Genomic DNA, 7,285 nt, shown 5'->3' with positions numbered 1-7,285 from the left:
TCCGCGCGAGCCACGTTCAGGGCGCAACACGATGGGGATGCGATCGTATGCGGTGCTCTGTCTGTCGGTGTGTGTGTGTGTGTGTGTGTGCGTTTTCGCCGCTGTTCAGGGTGCACGATCGTGATCGAGAGTGGTGTCGGAACGGTGGACTGGTGGTGATGTACAGTGATGGACAAACTTTATTCATCGCAAAGGTAATGGAGAAGTAAAGTAGATAAATTTGTAGAAGATTACATATTTACAGGGATTTTAATTTTACATGTCTTGTTGCAACGTAACCTGCATAACTACTTGCTTAGGAGGCGTATTTTTGTTACTTTTTTATTAAATACCTACTTTGAAATACATTTCACACTCGATCGCAATAGTTTTTGACTGTGCAACACTCACTCTTCACCTGTTTTGCAACAATCCTAGGGGCTTCCCAAGGATTGATGGTTGTTTCCCAAAGTTTTTGCATATTTCCATATTTTTTGGATTTTTCCAACGGCGCATTTAATCGCCGAAAGCGTTTCCCAAATTGTTTAGATCAATTGTATTAATTTGCAATGGAACGATTCCAATAAATCGTCTGAGCGATTCAACAAGTTGTGTAGTGTTGAGTTTATTTGGCAAAAATTCGGAGTCGACTCTGACTCTGATCTCCGATAATTTCAGAACCGGCTCCGAAAGGTAGATCCGGCCAGTATTAACCAGAGTCATGCGGATTCGTCTGGATCTGTCTGTAATCACTCGGAATCATCTGGAGTCGTCCGGGATCACCCGAAGTCGGAGTCCTCTGGAGTCGTTTGGAGTCGGCCGGAGCCGGACTTCGAAACAAGTGCCTGTATACGAAGTGCATGCGCAAAGTGAAAGACAGTAAAAAACACAACGAATGAAATCCCTGATCACAAGCATCTGCACCGATTGACTCCGGACGACTCCAGACGACTCCTGGAGACTCTGACCAGTGGCGCATTAGGGAAATCGGGGGCGGAAAGACGAGTTGAGGCCCCTGTAAATGGTAACGCATGACCGGGAGGAGGGGGTACTGGCACACAGCTGTTGGGAGATTGAACAGTATACTTAAATTGCCGGCGACGGTTCCGAGGGCCCTTGTCGCTAATACTCTGTCCACTTGTAGACATACGGCATACTACAGACTAGAGATCTTCGGGGCCCCTAAATCGGCGGGCCCCAGGCGACCTCCTAGTCCGCCTACCGTTAAATCCGCCGCTGACTCTGACTGTGGATGACTCCGACTCTGGGTGGATCTAGTGGTTCCCATTTGGCCGGAACTGCAATCGGACCAACAAAAGTCGAAGTCGGATCAAAGTCGTGGGTGCGCTCCAGAGAGGACATAACTACAAGCATCTATGGGATACGGTATGATATAATAAATCGTGAGACGATTCCTAAATGATACGAGAACCATCCAATAAATTGTGGGAAACTTTGTTTCCATAGCAAGCGAGCATCAACTCTCTAAAGTTTCTGGAATGATTATGTTTATGTGGCAATATATATTTTGGGCCTTTTTTATGTTTAGTTTTATATATTTTTCGAGTTCATTTTTCAAACATGGATCGGGTGACGTCATTTCAAAGTTTGGTTTATAAATGACTCGAATAAATGTGCACATATAAGTGATATAATTGTACCTAACGATTCAATATTTCAAAATATGTCAGGAATTAATTTATCATTCCAAAATGTGTTACTTAAAAGCTTCAAGAAGTGATAGCTCAGCGCGATCGCTCAAAGTGTGTCCAGCACTGTACAACGCTGCACATACAGACCTACCCCAGTCGGATCGTAGTGTGCGTTGTCTTGTCGCATCCACTGTGTGCGTGCCGCTTACATATCTACCCCGTGATCGTGGAAGCTCTGAACAGTGCCGGCCCCAAGGGAAAGTGAAGACGGAAGCCCGGGGCGGTGGCGGAGGCGGCGGCTGGTGTGTTGGTGTGTGGAACTCGAAGAAGCTAAAAACAGACGGGGAGCGAAAGGCTTACGAACGAAAGAACGCGTTTTTCCAGTTCCCGCGACGCTAAACACTTTCGTTGAACCGGGTCTGCCCCACCCTTAAACTGCTTGCAGCGTGGCAGATGGGAGGGGGTGCAGCATTGCAGCAAACAGACGTCACCCCATCCCTCGCAACCCCCCACCGGGGGTGCAGCGCCTACCACCTTTCTAGCCAAGGGGTGTCAGTCGACTCGATCACACTCCCAGCTCGACAGAGAGATATTGAATGTGCCCGAGGTACAACCTCCCTTGTTTTCTTTCTTCTTTCACTCTTCACATCGCCCGCCCGAACGCCATTATTCTTCACTGGCACCACCTCCATTACCAGAGACAACCCTTGGCCATCATTTCGTTTTCGAGATTACCGGTTTACCCGGGCGGCGGCCCATGCACTGGAAAAACTGCAACTCGGGATCTGGAGTGGACGGAAGCCACCGATAGTGATCGATGCCGGCTAACGGGTTTTGGACCGACCCGGCAGGGCGGGGGATGGATTTGGTTTGGTGGAAAACGCAAAAGGGCCCGCAAAACGCACCACGGGGCCTTTCCCTTTCGTTTCGGAGCGCCGTGGCGAAGAAAGAAAAACGAAACGAAATGGAAACAAAACAAAAGTGCTGGGAAAGAGAAAACGAAGGAAATTTGAGCAGCCTGGAAATCGATCACGTCGCGGGAGGGGTAAGAGGACACAGACACACACACACACACACACACACAGGGTGACATGTTTTTCCCCCTTCTTCTTTTTGCTGCAATATGCGATTAGTGAAGGGTTTTTTTTGAGGAATCTGGTGAATTAGTTCATCGACTTTAATTGGGTACTGGGTGGAATTTGCTGTGTGTGAGTTTGCGGGAGATACAGTGGCATATGTCTCTGGCTGTTTTGCACGTTGTTCCACGACGTTTGTTTGCTCAGATTTGTGCCACTTTGGCCAAAACCAAAACAGTTCAATATTTGAGGTTGATGTGTGAAGTATGTCTGGTTTCTAGAACACTTAGCCAACACCAGCAGCTGCAGTTCTTTGTATTCCACTTCTTGGTCCACCACCGTTCGGTTGCGTTGCACGTTTTCCGCTTCTAAACACGATCCCACCGTCCGTGGAAGCGCGCACGATCAATTCCTGCATAATGTCAGCAGCGCTGGCAGCTCTAAATGTGCTCTTCCTGTTTATAGTTTGCCGGTAGTGCAAGGCGGCTCTCTTCAGCATGCACTGGGGCACCGCGGCGGTCGTCGCATCATCGCAGCGAGCACCGTTTACCGTTTTGTCTAATCATGCTTACGTAAATGTCATTATGATGGGCTACGAGGCTGCGGCGCCAACGGAAAGGTGTCGTCAGGCCATACATGGTGTACCGACTTCCTACCTGGGTTGCCTGTGGCGGGCCTGTGATTACCATGCGGAGAGGTTACTCTCCTGCAGGTTCGCATCGATAGGGCACTGTCGTCACTACTGGTGAGTTAGTAAATACAGATACGTTGTACGGTAGTGTGCGGTGTAGTAAGAGCGTTTGTTTGCTGGCGATCGTCACAACAAAACACTGTTGCACAGTGGGTCACGTTCGTCGAAGGGAATGAGTTAGTATACTTTGATATTAGTAGATCTTTGTAGTAACACATTGAACACATAGTGATATCTTGCAGTAGTTATGACGTTTCATCATCTTCAGTACAACTGTGTTGGAAATAAGTGATGTCCTCACTGATTTGATTTGTATATCTCAATTACTCACACAAAAGATAAGTCTTGATGAATGATGTAGCTCTCCACATGTCAACTCAATCATGATAGCTGCAGAACTAGACTCTCAGGAGTTGCAAGCATCTCATCAATCGATCATTTACTTGAGCTTTAACAACTGCTGCACTGATCACAGTGACATCAAGAAACTATATTTGAAAAGAAATCTTGAACTCAACAGCGGAATGCTTTCTCTCTAACCTACTTCTTGCCAAGCTCAAAACTCAATCTCTTAGGTACTCTGAAGATCTAACCATCGAAACCAAGTTGACGGCTGATCTTTAGTCCCATGATATCGCGATCGCACCGTACAAAACCATCAGACTGAAGTCACCACCAATGTCTGTGAAGCAAGTCAACTCTTAGACCCCCGGGGGTCACTTTGGAGGGTTCGGCCACAGGTTTGGGCAAACGTTTCACTCAATCATTCTCAACCGTCAGCCCGTTAAAGGGCGCACCGCAATCCAAATCACCGCCGCCGGACGGTGAAAGCAAAAGTTCATCCGCAATCAATCCGCTCAAAATGAACGGGTGATCCCGGGGATGGTTTAATAACGGCGAAAATGATAATTACGGTCCGAAGTAGCGCGTCCTTGCGTCCAGCAAGCCGAGCCGAGGTGCATCATCATAGTTACTGTGCAGCGCGATTTTCGCCCCGGCTTGATTTCAGCTTGACTGGCGACTGTCCCATCCCGTCCTATCCAGCGCCTTACGAAACTACAGGGTATATCCCCCCCAAATGGCTTGCACTTTCTCGCTCGATGCTCCCCAGGCGGGGGAGTGGAAAAAGAAATCATTCGCCAGTTGTGTCGTTTTCGGTCCCTCGGACGACTTAAATCTCCGTCCCGGGCAAGCGTTGGACACACAGTTTCACGTGCGCTACCGATCTGCCGGCTGCACTGTACACTCGCACGATGCAGATTAGAGTGGGTGGAGAAGATCGGAGCGGAGGCCGAGCCGGTAGTTAAATTGAATTACCCATCCAGGGAGGGAGGCAATTAAATGGGTCCAACTTTCGCAGGCTGCTGATTGCAGCAGTTCTTGGCGTACATTACAGCCGATCGGTGAATGGCAAACCGAGCGTCTTGTTCGCTCGCTCTTCCGTCACAATCACTTGGTGCAGAAGAGGTGCTCCAATAGTTTTCACCGTCAACTCAGCTCGGAAGCTGATGAGCTTGTAAGCTTTTCGGGAAATTAAACACCGCCACCGTGATCGTCATCGTGTCATCTTGAGCCGCGTTCCGTACGTGCGCTATTATCTGCACCACTCGTGGATGAAGTAGTGTACTACCCTACACTACCCTCTGGTGCTTTTCACTTACTGTCGCAAGATCACTAGCACTCCTTGCCGAACCTCAAAAGCATCAAAGAGTGCATTGCTTATCGATCGAGCGGATTACTCGTACGGAAAAATGGCTTCCACCAGCACGGTACCGGCACCGCCTCGGAAGGTAGCATAATGATCCGCATCCAAATAAAAATTGAACACGACAGCCGCAAGAAGTGGCGGAAACTCACGGAAAAAAATATTACCTCACGGATGAATGTACAACGCGGTGTGTGCCACAACACCCCGTGTGTTGAAATTATGGCGTGCGCAAGGAACCGTCCGAGTACACCGCGGAACTGAACGATGCACACCGCCCCGGAACACCGGAACGTGGTGGTGGCGGTGGGGTAATTATGTTTTGCCTCCTTTCCCTCTTTTGCCTCTCTCCGCGATATAGTTAACGATCGTGTTTTGATGGGCTTTTTGAGGATGGATTTGGTTGGGAAAATTGGAAAGGAAAATTCAAATTTCCCTCCAAACGAACGAAGGGCAAGGCAAAGCGAGGGGGGTGAGGTTTGCGCAAGGGAAGCCGTTTAGCATGATTTATGAGCAGCATGATATTGAACTGCAATTCTTCGCTCAGAATGGTGGGAGATTTCAGCCACGAGCCAGCCACACGTGCGCGCACCAGTGATGCCAGCTGTGCACATTCCGCAGATGGGGTCCGGTAACGCACAAAAGTAACAAGCCAGCCAACAAAATACGATCGTCTCTATTCCCCATTGTAAACGGGGTGCATATTTTATGATTCAATCGGACCTTCGGCTCCGCTCATGATCTGCTTCAGTGATCGTAATGGTAGCGGTTGGCCAAAAAACCAGCCACAATAGCCCGCGTCCCGCGGCCGGACAATGACTGACCGGGTCGAAAAACATACCGATTAGTGGCTCGCTTTATTGGAGATGCCCGGGGAGGAGCAATGGAGAGGGATTCGGACCGATTGGAAAGTTTCGTGCTGCCTTCCCCGAAGGAAAGGTTGGAAAATTGAATATAAAGTGTGCCCGCTGATGACCGACCGATTCCGACCGATTGTTGTTTTGTTTTGCCCTATGCCGCATCAATGTGTGTCCGCTCCGTTGTCCGCGCTGTTTTGTGATTGCAGTTTTTAAATTAATAATTCTATTTAAAGACAACGGCAAGCACATCTGCTGCTTCATTGTGGTCGCGGTTTGTTTGCCAAAGAAACCATTAATCATGCTCCTCGCACCTCACGTGTCGCCTGATAATATGTGGCGGGGGGCGCTACACAATGGGGCGACAACTTGCATGCAGCAGGTTTGCATTATTTGTGTGCACTCAGCAATGGATGGACGATTGAGGGATGGCGGGAGGGTAAAACACTTCCCCGTACTCCTTCGTGTGGCTCGCTGGCTGCGGCATTACGCAAAACATAATCAACCGAACGGTGATGACATCTGGCAAAGTGATTATTGGCTGACAAACACACGAGTGCGCGCGCGGGCACATTGTAATGGCCGTTGTTTCTGGCGTTTGGGTTGGCGCTTTTGGTTTCCGCTTTGCGGTAATCAAATCAGTGCTACTGGTTACATGGCTATGATGGGATGTTTTCACGCCAGGGCTAAGCGTACCTAGGGGTTAGTTCCTGGGTGGAAAAAAGTAGCGTCTTGTGCAAATTAAATGTGGCGGAGAAGTGGGGAGCAGGAAATGCCGACTGAGTAAATGGTGAGGATTTTATCGAGACAAAGGCGATGCAACAGAGGATTGAAGAGGACACTTGGTAGTGTTTTCACTCTACACACATATGTCTTTGAATTATTTCTAACTTTGAGAAGTTCTTGGAAGGACTTCTTGATCCTCTGAATCTCTGATCTTCTTGATCTTGTACCGTGGACTGTTGATGGTGTCTGGAAAACACTTATCAGGTACAATGACTACTTCTCGGTATGGTACTATAGTTGTACAATGTTATAGTAACTGTCTACAGGATTTGCATTATTCACGAATCATCTAGGGCAGCGGTTGGCAAACTTTGCAACCAAAAGAGTCGAAATCTACAAAAATGTTTGTAGAGTGTTTCATGAGGAGCCAAACTATCAAATTATAAACTGTAAAGAGCCATCATCTCGATACCAAAGAGCCACATGCGGCTCACGAGCTGTACTTTGCCGATCGCTATTCTAGGGCGACACCCTCGTACCAGAGTCTGTTTTGATGTCCTGAGTCACAGATCTGTGATGATGGAAAAGAAAAAATCTTT

The sequence above is a fragment of the Anopheles gambiae genome, chromosome 2, assembly GCF_943734735.2.
Source record: "Anopheles gambiae chromosome 2, idAnoGambNW_F1_1, whole genome shotgun sequence".
NCBI classification, from domain to species: domain Eukaryota; kingdom Metazoa; phylum Arthropoda; class Insecta; order Diptera; family Culicidae; genus Anopheles; species Anopheles gambiae.
Note: the sequence above shows the minus strand (reverse complement) of the source record.